This window comes from Zalophus californianus, chromosome 4 (assembly GCF_009762305.2).
Source record: "Zalophus californianus isolate mZalCal1 chromosome 4, mZalCal1.pri.v2, whole genome shotgun sequence".
In the NCBI taxonomy this organism is placed as follows: domain Eukaryota; kingdom Metazoa; phylum Chordata; class Mammalia; order Carnivora; family Otariidae; genus Zalophus; species Zalophus californianus.
This window is the reverse complement of record NC_045598.1, coordinates 132,035,914-132,053,245: the sequence shown is the minus strand read 5'-3', so window position 1 is coordinate 132,053,245 and position 17,332 is coordinate 132,035,914.

Sequence of the window (17,332 nt, the reverse complement as noted above, 5' to 3'; positions counted from 1 at the left end):
TGTAATATACAGAATCATTTGCATTTCTTTAACATCTACAAAAAGACATTTAAGTTATGTTTTATGGGGACATGACATAGGAGAAATTACATTCCATGAATTTTATGCATATTGATTATACCCTTTGATTCAATTTGATACATGTGTTTTGAGTGCCTCTCTGTACAGTGAATGACTTTGCTAGTTGCTGCAGAGGATTCAAGACAGTGAATCATTATTGGGCTTAGAGATGTCCAGTGAGAACACCTCCTTTTCCCTGCTTGAGTTTGAAAACAGTTGTGAGATAAGTATTCAAGCAGATGAAAATATTACCTTTGTTTGCTGGTAAAACCTGGAAGGAAAATCCTGTCTTAGATGTGTGGCAACAGTGGGCCTCCTAATCCTGAACTTCAGAATTGGGCAAATGTACACATTCAGTCATTCCTGACAAGCTCACCCTCCAGGGCCTTTCCTGCCAAGTAGAACAAGGCATTTCTACTGTGTGGACAGGAAGATCCCCAGAGGGGAGAGATGGAAACCTGCTCCATCTCTGTAGGGAGGAGAAAGGAAGGTCTAGGTCAAGAGGAAAACCCCTCTTTCAGAAAGCTTTGAGGAGAGGGGGACAAGCACCCATCAATACACCTCCCTGAGATATGGGAAGAAATCAAGGATACCAATGACTGATCCAGTGAAGAGTGGGATACAGGCCATAAGAGAACCACAAAGTGTTACAAACAGGGCAGTAACATCCATTGGGGTGGTCAAAGAAAGCTTCACAGAAGGTAACAGTGTTTGAAATGAACCCTAAAGACAGGAAAGATGGAAGGAGAGGGCATTTCTAGAAAGATGGGATAACATAAGCAGAGACGTGCTGTGCATGTGGGAATGATGCATTTGGCTGGGGCACTAGGTAGTATAGGGCAAGTGTCATAAATTCACGTGCTTACAGGCACCCAGCCGGGACCAGATCGAGTGATAGAGCACCAATCAGATGAAAGCTATGGTGAACCAGGGCATGTTTCTCCATTTAAGAGGCCACTCACTGCCTAGCTTTGTGTCACATGGCAATGTGTAAATGTTAGCAACTAAGTGAAATAAGCAACTAATTCCAAATGTATAGAATCATGTGTGGGTCAAAGAAAATTACACGTGCAAACTAGATCTGCCTTTGTGGGGCCATTCATTTATGTACCCTCAGGGTCAAAAGAATCGAGGACGATAGGGCTCAAAAGATAACCTGATGACACCTGGTAGGGAACCTCAGATGCCAAGCCCGAGTTTCTATTCCCTCTTTCACAATGGCAGATTTTGAGAATGAAAGTAAATTACTGCGTTTGTGATTGAGGAAGGTTCATTCGGGTATAATGTGTTGGTAGACCAGGTTGTAACGGGAGGGGGCTGGAGTAGGGAAAGCATTTAGGTTGTTATAAAAATTGAGGTAAGAATCTCTCAGTAGAAAGGTAGAAACGGGAATGGGAAGGAGAGACTAGGTAATTAAGACATCATGGCAAAGGACTTCAAATTAACTGATTAGCATAGGGTATCAGGAGAGGAAGAGTCAAAACCAGCTCATTTCCAATTTTAAGCATAAGATTCTCTGAAGGAGGTCCTATTTGGGGGGGGGGGAATAAGATAATGAATGCAACTTTGGGTATAGTCAGTTTAGGGTGCCATCAGGACAGAGATGCCAAATAGGTAGTTGGAAGCAGGTGTGTAGTTCCAGAAAAAGATACTGACAAGAACTAGAACTTGGAGAAACATTTGCCTAGCTAAGCCTGTGTTTCTCCTGATAAAAAAAGTAGAGAGAGAAGAGAGCCTAAATTCTTAAGGGATGGGAGGAAATAGGAAGAAGGCAAAAACAGATGCAGGAGAATGAACATGTTCCATGTCCTTGAATGCTTTATATTAATGTGCAAAATACATTATGAATATGCATGTGTTTGTATGCATTATCACAATGCATTCGTTCCTGGAAGATAACCAAGTAAACGTACGTGGATATGTTTGTGCTTACTTCTGAATTTCAAATGAGAATGACTTAGATATTATCTGTACTTTTTCTGTCTTCTGACCAACTACTCCAAGTGTGGTCAGTGATTTGAGAAATGGGAAACAGGAGAAAAGCTACTCTCAAACAAAAATTTGATGAACTCTTATTTGGATGAGCACTTCTAAACATCTTTGATTATCAAATGGATTTCATTTATTGAGCTCCTAGTGTGTACTCTCAACATTTAATATTACTTTGCAAGCATTAGGAAAACCCTAAAAAGTAGGTAAGTGATGTTTTTGCTGTTTTATAAATGAAGTAAATAAAGGGTTTTTGTTTTACACTGGGTCTCTAGCTAGAAACCAGGAGAGCTAGAATTCTATCCTACTAGGATTCAAAGCCCATATACATAAACTTAATGGAATAATAATTTTTAAAAAACTTAAATTTATTTGATACATCATAATTTAGTTACTTAAAATTTAGAGGAAGACAGTCCTTGCCCAGAGAAAAATATCTCCCGATCTTGAGTTGAGTTTCTAAGTTACGACACTAACACATCCTGCAGCATTTATATTAGTGGAGTGGAAAATCTCTGCCCCCCTCTCCCCCATGAAAGAGTTCAACCCAAGTCAATGCAAGAAAGGACTGGAATGTTTATTTCTTTTTAATAAAGAAAGATATGAGATATACTGACAATAATTAATCACTTTTTAAACCTTGGATTGAATTTAACTTATGTTTTTCATTAAATTTTTAAAAAGAAAAAAAAGCCCCACAGGCTCTACTTCCTTACATTGCATGTACTCTTTTTGTTCCTCATGAACAGGACATATTCAGTACCCAGAAGGCTCAAACAACCCCCTAGTGAGATAAACCCAAGGTTGCAGAGATAAGTATGAGATGCCAACTTCTGATATCATAGCTACCATGGATGTTAAATTTATGTTTGAGTTGAAGACGATCTTGTCAGAAATGACCTTTTTGCATTTGTGATTTGGAAAGTCCTCCAGTGTGAGCAATATCAGTCATAATCTTGAGAAACTGTACCTTATAGTAAATACTTAGGATGGGAAGATGGAGTCTTGATTTTAGGGTGAGAAAACAGTTCTTGACAAAGGATAATTGCTTCAGTGAAGGACAAATCTTTAGCCAATGATAGTTTCAAAGAAATTCCCTAAAAAGATCAGACCTACTGTCTTTTCTCTAATTCTATGCTCTTCTATCAAGCAACCCTCTAATACGTAGTTTAGAGTCCTGAGTAAATATAGTCCCAGAAAAGTAGGTTCCTTCTCTGGATGACATATCTTAGATCTAGGAGTGGGTATGTTAATTAATGTATTGCAATTCTGATTCACAGTCTCTGTGAATCTGGTTGGTGTGAGCTGGTACACAGATCCTGATTATCCTGGTCAGATTAATGAATTGAGGATTTGGGTTTGTTTTGTTTACTAAAAAATCACTTCAATATTTTTGGAAAAATAATTTACATTTTCAGGAATTTCAACAGTACAGGAGAAGAAAATTCAAAAAGTACCTCAAATCGCACCAGTCATAAATAACATCAGATGAGCATCTTTCTCTGTATATTTGCAGATAGATACAGAACTACTTTTACTGTAATGGGTTCATTCTATGCATGCTATATCCAAGTTAATCAACTTAATTTTACTCAGCTATAAGAAAAATAAACTTAAATGCGACCGAAGACATTGCTAAAATCCAAATGTTATTAATTTTAAAATATTTTATTAATCTATACTTAGATCCATCTTTAGATTTATCTCTGAATCTAGATCTAAACCTTTTTTCCTAAAAGAGATATTCTTTCCTAAAAAATTCCTCTGCAAGAAACTTCTGGTTCTGATCTAAAACATTTGTCAACTTGGAAAAACCTACATGAAGTCTTCTAAAGGTGAGTGAACAAACAAAAGCTTCCACATATGATCTTTGTTGCAGGGGAAACTTGAGCATAAGTCATAGAGAGAGACCTTGAGACTTGAAAGGCATTCTCCCCTAGCGTTGGCCTCTGCTTCATTCGGTCACTCACACAGAAGTTATTCCCTGGTCTTGTAAGAGACAGTAAGTCACCACACCAAAAGATAATGAACACTTTCACAGAACCACTGAGTCTTTATAACAATAAAGTGAACAAAATGTTATGAGAGAGAGAGATTCTTCGAGGCTTTTAAAACTTAAGCAGGCATCCAAATTTCCTGGAGAACTTGTTAAAATACAGATAAATCTGTATTTATTTCTATAGGTCTAGGGTGGGGGTTGACACTTGGCATTTCTATCAAGCTCCATGCTTGTTACCACTGAACCAGGGTCCACGCTTAGAGTATCCTGCCCTAGAATCACTTGCACTTAGAGTCACCTGGTGAATTTTTGAGAAATACCCTTGTCCAAGCTCCATTCCCAGAGATTCTGATCTAGCTGGTTTGGGGAGGGGGGTGGCTCTAAACATGGAACATTTAAAAAACTCTCCAGAGATCCCAATGTGCAGCTAGGTCTGAGAACTACTGTTGTGAGGTTGAAAGACTATGAAAAATATTAAGAATATTTTCTTCCCTTCAGCGCTTTATGAATATTATTCCATCTTGTCCTGGCATCACAATTCTTTTTTCATTCCTTGTGGATTATTTACAATTTCTGCCTGGATGTCTGAAGATGTTCTTGATTCTTGAAACTGAATTAGAATATGACTCACTATGGGTTATCCTAGATCAAGACTTCCTGGAACATGGTATGTTCTACACATTCAATTCGTTCTGCATTTTTGGAAATTTCTTGGATTATATCTTAATTCTTACTCTTTCTGTTCCATATTTTTGAATTTTCTACATCAGGAACACCAAATATCCTTGAGATCATCTTCAGCTGCTCTAAATTTCTGGAGAGTTTGAGAATAAGATTTGTCAATATTTTTCTGTTTTCCTTTGGATTGCTTTAACCCGTGAGTTCTTTTTCTCCCCTAACTGCATTGGCTATTGATGATTTTAGCAGTTTCCTCTAGGTCAGCAATTCTGTTTTTAGTGGTATCGCTTTTCTTCCTCACTGTTTCTAATGGATTCATTCTATAATGATATTATTTGGTCTCTAATTTATTTTCTTAGGTCCACAGTCACTCGTTATCTAATTCTATGTTCAGGGATCAACAAACTTTTTTTTTTGCTAAAAGGCTAGGTAGTAAATATTTTAGGCTTTGCAGGCCATGCAGTTTCTATTGCAAATACTTAACTCTGATGTTGTAGCATGAAAACAGTTATAGACAATCTGTAAAAAAAAATAAAAAGGACATCACTAAGTTCCAATAAAGCTTTATTTACAAACAGGTCACCAGCTGGTTCATTCTCAGTAGCTGTAGTATGTGTGGCACATAGTGTTCTTTGTTACATTATTCCTTTTCTCCTCATTATGACCAACTCTCAATTCACTGCCTCTGGGGATAGCTCCCCAGCTCCCCTGGAGGGGGTATTTCCTCCATGTTCTGAAAGTACTTTGAGGGATATCATGGTCATCCCCCACCAGACTGACTTAATAATAACTATTTTTAAATATGTCCACTATGTACAGGGCATTGTGCTAAACACTTTTCTTTTATTATCTAATCAAATCATCCCAACAACCCAATTTACAAGCCCTGGTCAATTCTTTTGGCCTCCATTCCCCTGAGTGACCATGTACTTCTTTTCTGTTCAAATCACTAGTGTCTTTCCCCAACTTCTCTCACTCTTAGCTTATGACCATTCTCCTTATTTCATTGAGAAAATGGAAGCAATCAGAAGGGCAGCCTCTCATCTATGAACCTACTTGCCTCTGTCCTCCTACATTTGGTCTCCTTGTTCCTAAGAACAGCATCCCCACTTGCGCACCAGATACATCTCTCTCTCCTCTCACTCCAGCAACCATATCCCCAAATCATTGAAATTTCTCCTCTTGATCATTTCACCAGTATAAAAACATGCTGCAAAATCTCCTGTCTTAAATGTACAAATAAACCTCTTATGGTCTGCCACTGCATTGCTTTGTTTCCCTTTAAAGCAAAACGGTATCTCCACATCATTCACTCTATCTCCACATCACTGACCCCCTTTCCCTCTTGAACCTACTCTACAGTTAGGCCGTTGCCCCACCATTCCACTAAAACTGCTCTTGTCAAGCTTTCTGTTAACCTCCATGTAGCCATAGCCATAGCCAATGAAAATTCTTAGTCTTTATGTTGTTTGACATATCAAGCAGCATTTGATACAACTGGTCTCTCCCTCCTTCCTGAAAAAGTTTCCAGAGCACCATTCTCTTTGAATCCTCCTCCTACATTTCTAGCCACTTCTTCTCAATCTCCTTAACAAAGTCATACATCTAGTAAAGTGGCATATCTGGGATTTGAATCTTCCAAGGCAGAAACTACTTCTTACCAATTTCTGTGTCCCTAGTACCTGGCACTGCACCCAGCACATAGTGTGAACTTTATTATTTTATGAGAAAGAACGTCAGTGCTAGAGGTCAGTTGGCGATGAGATGGTTCAAACCAGAGACAATGGACTTTCTAGTTACAGAGGGAGAAAGGACCAACTAATTGAATTTCGGAGGAGTGGGGAACAAGTGGGAGATCCAGACAGGTGAATGGCAAACTGTGGTTAGGACTTGACAGAGGGAAACTGGTCTAGTCTGGCAGGCACTGTTGTCAAAGGCTAGCAGCATGGAGCCGAGAGACCACTTCTTGGTCTTCAGTCAGGAACCCATTGTCTCAGGACAGATTCTTAGGAAACAGACACTGTGATGGTGGTATGTGCTCAAGAAGTTCACTGGGGAATCAGGAACAGCACTGATGAGGGGAAGCAGGTAGAATGAAGAGCAGAGGAGTTGAACAACAATGCAGTGTCATTGAAATCTTCAGCCGATCTCACATGGAGTGCTGGAGCTGGAAAGGCCTTTCAGGGTTGTACAACCCTGAAGCAAGGAGATTTCACTTTATAAACCTCAACCCTCTCCTTACTGATCAGCCATTGGATCACTGGATGTGAACCATGTTTGGCAAAGGGTGTGACCCTGGGCAAAGTGGCTCTCCTGAAGAAGGACATAGCCATGAGCACTGTCAGCCATGAGCACCACCAACACCCCTCCCCCCAACAGGGGAGTGAATACCGCAGTTCTAAAAGAGAGCTCTGGGTGGTACAGTCCAGTACCCACTACCCCTTTCCCCAGAGACAACCAAAGTAACAGGTAGGGAATGAAGATGAGCACCTAAGAAAGGAGAAGATGACTTGACCACGCACTGGTAAGGCTCCTCCTAGGAGAATGTTCGAATGAAGAGATATCATGGTCAATGTGCAGATAAGATCATGAAGTAGCCAGAGATAACCAACCCTGGAAGGCTGTTACCACCCTTATGGCTGAAGGGCTAAGGGAGGGAAGTAGTAGACCTGAGCCCAGTGGGAGCTGAGCTGTAGAAGAACAGCTGTCTGGCAGGAACCATAGTCATGAGGGATGCCCGAAGGTGTGCCATGGAGCAGGTAAGTCCCCAACCTCTTTTTACTACCACTCTCCACCTCCTGCCAGTGCCTCCCATCAGTCAAACCCAGCTGAAAATCGTTTGGCAATGGAGCCTAGGTAAGGCATTCCAGAGGAGTCAGCTTCTCGGTACAGAGCAGGGTGGACAGAGAGTGGATTTGGGGTAAGAAAATGGGGAACAACCAACAAAGGCCACAAGTTAAAAACAGTCCAGGGATTACAACCAGGGACAAAGGTTGAGATGCTGCTCCACCCTGCCTTCCAGACTTTTCTATTGATGAAGACTGAGGCTGACCTAGAGTCTGGGAGTGGGACTGAGTTTTGTCTGGGTTCTCTGATGTGAAGATTGGATCTAAAGCAAGGGAGCAGGGTTGAACAAAGGGTGGTGGAAGGATCGAGGGACTGAGGGAAAGAAGGTATGGAGAGTAATGTAAAGCCCAAGAAATCAACAAACCTCACAGAATTCAGAGGCCATTTGACCTTGTCTCCACTCCCACCAAGCCCTGTTGTTTTTGTTTGGTCTCCAACTAAGGTCTCCCAACACAGGGATCATATGGAGGACCTTCCAGATGCATTTGAACAAGTGAACTTGGGGAGGGAAGCTTGAATATATCATGTAGCCTGAAAAATCTGAGCTGTAGAGAGGGGAAGGAAAAGCTATAGAGAGATAGGAAAGTTTTAACTGGATAGGGAGGAGGCTTGGGGGTGCAGCTGCAGTCCATCATTATAAAAATACTTGCCAGCATCTCATAATGAATGCATGTGAAGTCCACTTCCTCTTTGAACATTATTGTTAGTGTCCCTCCAGTTCAAAAAGTGCTCTTCTGTATTCCTGGCTCATGGGCAGGTCCTTGTTTCCTCCACTCAGACTCACTCATGAACAACTTGTAATTGATGGGCCATTTGTGTTGACCACTGGATTAAAGCTGTGGATACAAATTTGATTATCACTAATTCCTCCTTCCTCACCCCATTTAGGGCTTGATGCATCAAGGGAGGGAAAGTCTATCTTCCCCATCTTGGAAAATAAATAGACATATTGTAGAAACCTAATTAATAATTTAAAAATTTAATAATAACTGGCTTCTGTACAGTGACTTATGGATTACAAAGCCCTTTCACTCACACGATTCCACTAGAGCTTTGGAAGATAAGGTCACACAGGGACATTACATATGGATGATTTCATGGATGAGGACAACAGAGGGTTTCCCAAGCCAATGGCTCCCTGACTGCCACACAGTTACTGAGAGGCAGCTTACCACAGTACCCTGTCATCAGGAACACTTTATAAATCTCCTTTAGGTCCATCATAGATTCATATAATGAGCCATCTAATCTTAAGTACTTAACATTTATTTAGTTTTTCTATCTGGCTTTTTCTCTTTTAGATATAAGAAGGGAGGTGTTGCCTCGTGGCTCAGTCAGTAGAGCATATGATTCTATATCTCAGGGTTGTAAGTTTAAGTTCCACGTTGGGTGTAGAGATTACTTAGAAATAAAATCTTACTACACTGTGGAAGGAGGGGAACTAAGATGATAGCGTAGTAGGACCCTAGGCTCATCTAGTCCCACAAACACAACTAGATAACTATCAAATCATTGTAAATATGCCAGAAATCAACCTGAAGACTGACAGAGCAAACTCCACAACTAAAGGGAGAGAAGAAGCCACATCAAAGAAGTTAGGAAATGCAGAGACATGGTTTGGGGAAGAAATGGATCATGGGTGCTGTGGAGGGGAGGGAGCCCTGGTCATGGAGAAAGGTAAGAGAGAGTAGAGTGCACAGGGACATGCACAAGGAGAACATTTCCCCAAAGCCACTGGCTGGGAAAATGAGAGGGGCTGATTTTCATGAGTTCTTGAAACCAGCAGAGACTGGAGTTAAAGGTCAGTGGGGGCAGGGGCGCGCCTGGGTGGCTCAGTCATTAAGTGTCTGCCTTCAGCTCAGGTCATGATCCCAGGGTCCTGGGATCGAGCCCCACATCGAGCTCCCTGCTCTGCGGGAAGCCTGCTTCTCCCTCTCCCATTCCCCCTGTTGTGTTCTCTCTCTCACTGTCTCTTTCTGTCAAATAAATAAATAAAATCTTACAAACAACAGTAAAGGTCAGTGGGCTTGGCTGGGATAGAGACCTGGGGCCGCTGCCCTACTCCTGAAGAGAAGGTAGGCAGGCAAGCAACACTGGGATAGATGGTGTAGAGAGAGCGATCTGAGGAATGCTTGGGGCACACAGTGGGGAGATTATTTGCTCTTCTTGGAGCATGTCCCTAAGAGGTAGTGTTCACAGAGATGCCTCTCTAGGGACAAAGGAGCCAGCAGGTGCCATTTCCCTCCCCTGCCCCTCAGCATAAAGGTAGAGCCACCTGTGGGAAGCAGCACAGTGCTGACACTGGCTTACACCAAGTCCCACACCGCTGTGCTCTGGTGGTACTGACCTTTTTGGTCAAGTCTGCCTCAGGCCCAGCATGTCAGGCCCCTCCCCCAGAAGACCAGCAGGAACCCCTACCCACACCATGTCTCCGGACCAGAAAGTTCTGCAGGGCCTCAGTTCTAGTGGAAGTGGTATCAGGTCTCATTCAATAAGCAGACCAGAGCACACCTAATTAAGACTTGCCACACTCTGGCCAAGGACCAAACACTGCCCACTATAGGCCAGGGGAGCCTCCGCAGATGACTGGTCTGAAGGATAAAGCAGTCAAAACACAGCAGCAGAGTGCATGCAGCACACACCGAGACACTCCCTAAAGGGCCAGGCTCTGGACACATGACGCATTTCATAAAGCCATTTCTTTCAGGGGCAGGAAACATAATGGACTTTTCCACTACACAGAAGAAGGCAGAGACTTAGACATAATGCTAAGGTGGAGGAATTCATCTGAAATGAAAGAACAAAATAAGGTCACAGCCAGAGATCTAAGTGAAACAGATACAAGTGATGTGCCTGATGGAGAATTTAAAGCAACAATCATAACAATACTCACTGGGCTTGAGAAAAGAATGGAAGACTTCAGGGAAGCCCTTACTGCAGAGATAAAAGGGTTAAAAAACAAATGAAAAATACAATAACTGAGATTCAAACAGGCTTGATGCAGTGAACACAAGGATGGAAGAAGCAAAGGAACAAACAGGTGATATAGAAGATAAAATGATGGAAAATAATGAAGCTGAACAAAAGAGAGAAAAAAGAACTATGCAACACGAGAATAGACTTAGGGAACTCAGTGACTCCATCAAACATAATAACATTTGTATTATAGGAGTCCCAGAAGAAGAGAGAGAAAGGGGGGCAGAAAATTTATTTGAGGAAATTATAGGGGAAAACTTCCCTAATCTGGGGAAAGAAACAGATACCCAGATCCAAAAGGCACAGAACGCTCCCATCAAAATCAACAAAAGCAGGCCAACACCAAGACATATTGTAATTTAATTTGCAAAATATAGCGATAAAGAAAAAAATCTTAGAAGCAGCAAGACAAAAGAAGTCCCTAACTGACAAGGAAAAACCCATAAGTTTAGCAGCAGACCTCTCCATAGAGACTTGGCAAGCCAGAAGGGAGTGACATGATATATTCAACTTGCTGAATAGGAAAAATCTGTAGCCAAGAATAGTTTATCCAGCCAGGCTATCATTCAGAGTAGAAGTAGAGAGGAGAAGTAGAAAGATAGATAAAGATTTGCCCAGACAAACAAAAACTGAAGGAGTTCATGACCATTAAACCAGCCCTGCAAGAAATATTAAAGGGGACTCTGAATGAAAAGGAGAGTCCAAAAGTGACAAAGACTAGAAGGAACAGAGAAAATCTCCAGAAACAATGACAAAACAAGTAATAAAATGGCACTACATACATATCAATAATTAACTCTGAAGGTAAGTGGACTAAATGCTTCAATCAAAAGATAGATGGTGTCAGAATGGATAAAAAAAAAAAAGACCCATCTATATGCTGCCTACAAGAGACTCATTTTAGACCTAAAGACACCTGCAGCTTGAAAATGAGGGGATGGAGAGACATTTATCATGGAAATGGATGACAAAAGAAAGCTGGAGTAACAATACTTATATCAGACAAACTAGACTTTAAGCCAAAGACTGTAACAAGAGATGAAGAAGGGCACTATATCATAATAAAGGGGACTACCCAACAAGAAGATCTAACAATTGTAAATATTTGTGCCCCCAACATGGGAGAACCCAAATATACAAAACAATAATAAACATAAAGGAACTCATTGATAATAATACAATAAGAGTAGGAGACTTTAATATCACACTTACATCAATGGACAGATCATCTAAGCAGAAAATCAACAAGGAAACAATGGCTTTGAATGACACACTGGACCAGATTGACTTCACAGATATATTCAGAACATTTTCCTGGGGTGCCTGGGTGGCTCAGTCAGTTAAGTGTCTGTCTTCGGCTCAGGTCATGATCCCGGGGTCCTCCCCCAGCCTGATTCTCTCTCTCCCTCTGCTGCTCCCCCTGCTTGTGCTCTCTCTCCTCTTTCAAATAAATAAATAAAATCTTAAAAAAAAAGAACATTTTTCTAAAGCAGAAGAATACACATTCCTTTCAAGTGCACTTGGGACATTCTCCAGAATAGATTACATACTAGGTCACAAATCAGGCCTCAACAAGTACAAAAGAATTGAGATCATACCATGCATATTTTCTGACCACAACACTATCAGGCTTAAAGTCAACCACAAGAAAAAATTTGGAAAGATCACAAATACATGGAGGTTAAACAACATCTTACTAAATAATTAATAGGTCAACTAGGAAATCAAAGAAGAAATAAAAAAATACACTGAAACAAAAGAAAATGAAAACACAATGGTCTGAAACCTCTGGGATGCAGCAAAAGTGGTCTTAAGACGGAAGTATATAGCAATACAGGCCTACCTCAAGAAGCAAGAAAAACCTCAAATAAACAACCTAACTTTACACCTAAAGGGGTTAGAAAAAGAAAAAAATGAAACCTAAAGCCTGCAGAAGAAGGGAAATAATAAAATTTAGAGCAGAAATAAATGACACAGAAACTAAAAAAAAAAAAAGCAATAGAACAGATCAATGAAACCAGGAGCTGGTTCTTCAAAAACAATTAATAAGATGGATAAATCCCTAGCCAGACTTATCCAAAAGAAACAAGAAAGGACCCAAATAAATAAAATCACAAATGAGAGAGGGGAAATAACAACCAACACCACAGAAATACAAACAATTTTACATGAATATTATGAAAAACTATATGCCAACAAATTGGACAATCTGTAAGAAATGGATAAATATAAATATATAAACTACCAAAACAAACAGGAAGAAATAGAAAACTTGAACAGACCGATAACCAGCAAAGAAATTAAATCAGTAATCAAAAATCTCCCAACAAACAAAAGTCCAGAGCCAGACAGCTTCACAGGTAAATTCTACCAAACATTTGAAGAAGAGTTAATACCTATTCTTCTCAAACTATTCCAAAAAATGGAAATGGAAGGAAAACTTCCAAATTCAAAGCCAACATTACCCTGATATCAAAACCAGATAAAGACTCCACTAAAAAAGAGAACTATGGCCAATATCCCTGATGAAAATGGATGCAAAAATTCTCAATAAAATACTAGCAAACTGAATCCAACAGTACGTTAAAAGAATCATTCACCATGATCAAGTGGGATTTATTCCTGGGCTGCAAGAGTGGTTCAATATTTGCAAATCAATCAACATGATACAACACATTAATAAAAGAAAGGATAAGAACCATATGATACTTTCAATAGATGCAGAAAAAACATTTGACAAAATACAACAACCATTCATGATAAAAATCCTCAACAAAGTAGGGTTAGAGGGAACATACCTCAACATCATAAAGGCCTTATGTGAAAAGTCCACAGCTAATATCATCCTCAAGGGGGAAAAACTGAGAGCTTTTCCTCTATGGTGAGGAATGAGAAAAGGGTGTCCACTCTCACCACTGTTATTTAACATAGTACTAGAAGTCCTAGTCGCAGCAATCAGACAACAAAAGGAAATAAGAGGCAGCCAAATCAGCAAGGAAGAAATCAAACTTTCACTATTTGCAGATGACATGATACCCGGAAGACTCCACCAAAATATTGCTAGAACTGATACATGATTTCAGTAAAGTTGCAGAATACAAAACCAACATACAGGAATCTGTTGCATTTCTATACACCAATAAGGAAGCAGCAGAAAGAGAAATCAAGGAATCAATCCCATTTACAATGGTCCCCAAAGCCACAAGATAACTAGGAATAAACTCAACCAAAAAGGTAAAAGATCTATGCTCTGAAAATTATAAAACACTGTGAAAGAAATTGAAGATGACACAAAGAAATGGAAAAACGTTCCATGCTCATGGATTGGAAGAGCAAACATTGTCAAAATGTCTATACTACCCAGAGCAATCTACACATTTAATGCGATCCCTATCAAAATACCACCAGCGTTTTTCACAGAGCTAGAACAAACAATCCTAAAATTTGTATGGAACCACAAAAGACCCTGAATAGCCAAAGCAATCTTGTAAAAGAAATGCAAAAGCTGGAGACATCACAGTTCTGGACTTCACGTTATATTACAAAGCTGTAGTGATCAATGGGACAGAATAGAAAACCCAGAAATGAACCCACAGTTATATGAAAGACTTAAATGTGAGACAGTAAACCATGAAAATCCTAGAGAAGAACACAGGCAGTAACTTCTTTGAGATCAGTCATACCTTTTCCTTACTAGATATGTCTCCTGAGGCAAGGGAAACAGAAACAAAAATGAACTATTGGGACTTCATCAAAATAAAAAACTTCCGCTCAGCGAAGGAAATAATCAACAAAACTAAAAGGCAACCTATGGAATGGGAGAAGATATTTGCAAATGACACATCCGATAAAGGGTTAGTATCCAAAATATTTAAAAACTTATAAAACTCAACACCCAAAAACCAAATAATCCAGTTAAAAAATAGGCAAAAGACATGAATAGACATTTTTCCAAAGAAGATATACAGATGGTCAACAGACACATGAAAAGATACTCAACATCACTCATCATCAGGGAAATACAAACAGAACCACAATGAGATATCACCTCACACCAGTCAGAATGGCTAAAATTAACAACACAAGAAACAACATGTGTTGGCAAGGATGTGGAGAAAGGGGAACTTGGTTTCAAAGCTGGTAGGAATACAAACTGGTGCAGCCACTCTAGAAAAGAGTATGGAGGTTCCTCAAAAAGTTAAAAAGAAAACTACCCTATGATCCAACAATTGCGCTACTAGGTATTTACCCAAATGATACAAAAGTACAGATTCGAAGGGGTACATGCACCCCAATGTTTATAGCAGCATTATCAGCAATAGCCAAACTATGGAAAGAGCCCCAATGTCCATCAACTGTTGAACAGATAAAGAAGATGTGGTGTATACATATACAGGTACACACATGATGGAATATTAATCAGCCATAAAAAAGAATGAAATCTTGCCATTTGCAATGATGTGGTTGGAGCTAGAGAGTATTATGCTAAGCGAAATAAGTCAGAAAAAGACAAATACCATATGATTTCACTCATGTGGAATTTAAGAAACAAAACAGATGAACATAGGGGAAGGGAAGGAAAAATAAAATAAGACAAAAACAGAGAGGGAGGCAAATCATAAGAGACTCTTAACTATAGGAACAAACTAAGGGTTGCTGGAGGGGAGGTGGGTGGGGGGATGGGGTAACTGGGTGATGGAATTAAGGAATGCACGTGTGATGAGCATCAGATGATGTATGGAAGTGTTGAATCACTATATTGTACACCTGAAACGAACATTACACTCTATATTAACTAACTGGAATTTAAATAAAAACTAAAACTAAACTAAACTAAAATCTTTAAAAAAAAAAAGTAAGAGAGGACTGCCAACTGGAATTAGGAGGAGCTGGTTCCTGTTTGAATGGGTTTGGGATGTTGAATAAATGGCTGATGTCAGCAGACAGCCTGAGTCAGAAGAAAGCTAAACTAAGACCTGCTTTAGAATAAATATTTGTGATTTCTCGAGCAGTTCTTTCCTCTTAATGTATGTCTTTTTCAAAGTGCTTATGGTCTGTACTCTGACTGATGCCTGTGTTTAAAGAAGTATAGAAATTGCCACTGGTACCTGGTGATTTAACCAAGGTATTCGGCTAAACACAGAAAGTGTATGCGTGCCCAGCTGTGAGCACAATTCCTTTCCTGGGAATGCAAGTTGATATCTACACAAAACAGACAGTAATGAGAGACATTAAGAGTGTTTTGCTTGTGCCATGTTTCTATCTGAAACTAAAGAGATAATCAGTATGTAATTTTCAACAACGCTATAAGCCTTGGTGTAACCTGAGACAATGTGCACAATGAACAGAGATCAAAAACCTATCTTCCAAAAACTGGATCTGGTGAAACAATGCCTCAGGGGACCTCATCCTAAAAGTGATGATTTCTGAAGTAGGTGACAGACTTAAAGTCTATGCTTATGGGGTGTTGTTTTGACGCCAACAACAAAAAGAAGAAAAGACAAGACACCTCTGGCTTATGACAAGTCAATTTCACTCAATGTCAATGTATTTTAGCAGATTAAATGTATTCACAAGATGATTTACACATTAGAAGAAATGCCACACACGCTTGAAACAATTTCTGACAACTATCCCTCCCCCACTACAGGTTTTGTTTGTATAATCCTTTTGTGTGTTGGGTGAAATACACATAACAGAACATTTACCACCTTACTCATTTTTATGTGTACAATTCAGTGGCATTAAGTACATTCTCACTGACAGTCTTAAATTCTCTTGTTTTGTTCAGGACTAACTTCCTTTCTTCTCTCCTACTTTACTTTTCTCTTCTTGGCTTGACTCCTGCCATCTCAACACATAGGCAAACAATTCTGAAGCTTTGTACAAAAGGGGAAAAAGAACGATCCACATGGCACCCACGGCAGGATAGCGCAGCAAAACCACAAGTCATGGAGTGAGCTGTGGAGGCCTTCCTTGTGTATTATTTTCCACTGCCATGGTAAGAGGCCCCCTCTTCTGGGCAGGGATACAGTGATGGGCTGGCCAGTAGTGGAGAGGAGGGGAAGATACTAACTTCCCAAGACAGAGTGGAAGGAATTTCTGTTTCTAAGGTCAGGTCTTCCTTAATCCTGGGGAGGCCAACCAGACCTATTTATGCATCAGGATCCTTCTGTTGCCAAACTCTAGCTGATGGGCTGTCAGGTTCTATGGTGGCAGAGGAGGAACAAGCTCTTTTGTGTTGTGGAGGACTCTGATCCAAACAGGTGGGAAGGAATTAAAAAAAGGTCTCTGTGTCCTGAGGATCAGATGTTTGAGCCCCAACAAGACACCTGAGACTCAGCATAGGTCTCAAGACGTTTAGGGCTGGTGGATGCTTGTGCTGGTGCCTAGAAAGGGTAGTTTCCAGAAGATCCATCTATCTCAACTCCACAGCTTGTGGAAAGAGTAGAATTATCATGACGTCAACAACAACGGAAACTGGTCCTGGAGAAGGAGTTGCAAGCTCTCAGGGAAATATAGGGACTCTGGTATTGCTTGTATAGACTAGATAAGGCGAAGGACAAATAGAATCCCAGTCGTATACTGAAATGAACATTCAACCCAAGTGGTACGATGTGGCAAGCTTATGCTTTGGACATGGGGCCCCCTAAGTAGGGAACAAAAGATATTCCTGTTACAATGTAGTTGAACTCTGAATTCCTATGAAAGCCGTAATAGCTCAAGGAGTTTTTCTTGTAATTTGGCAAAATTAGAGAGACGCCTACTCCTAAATTCTTTTTT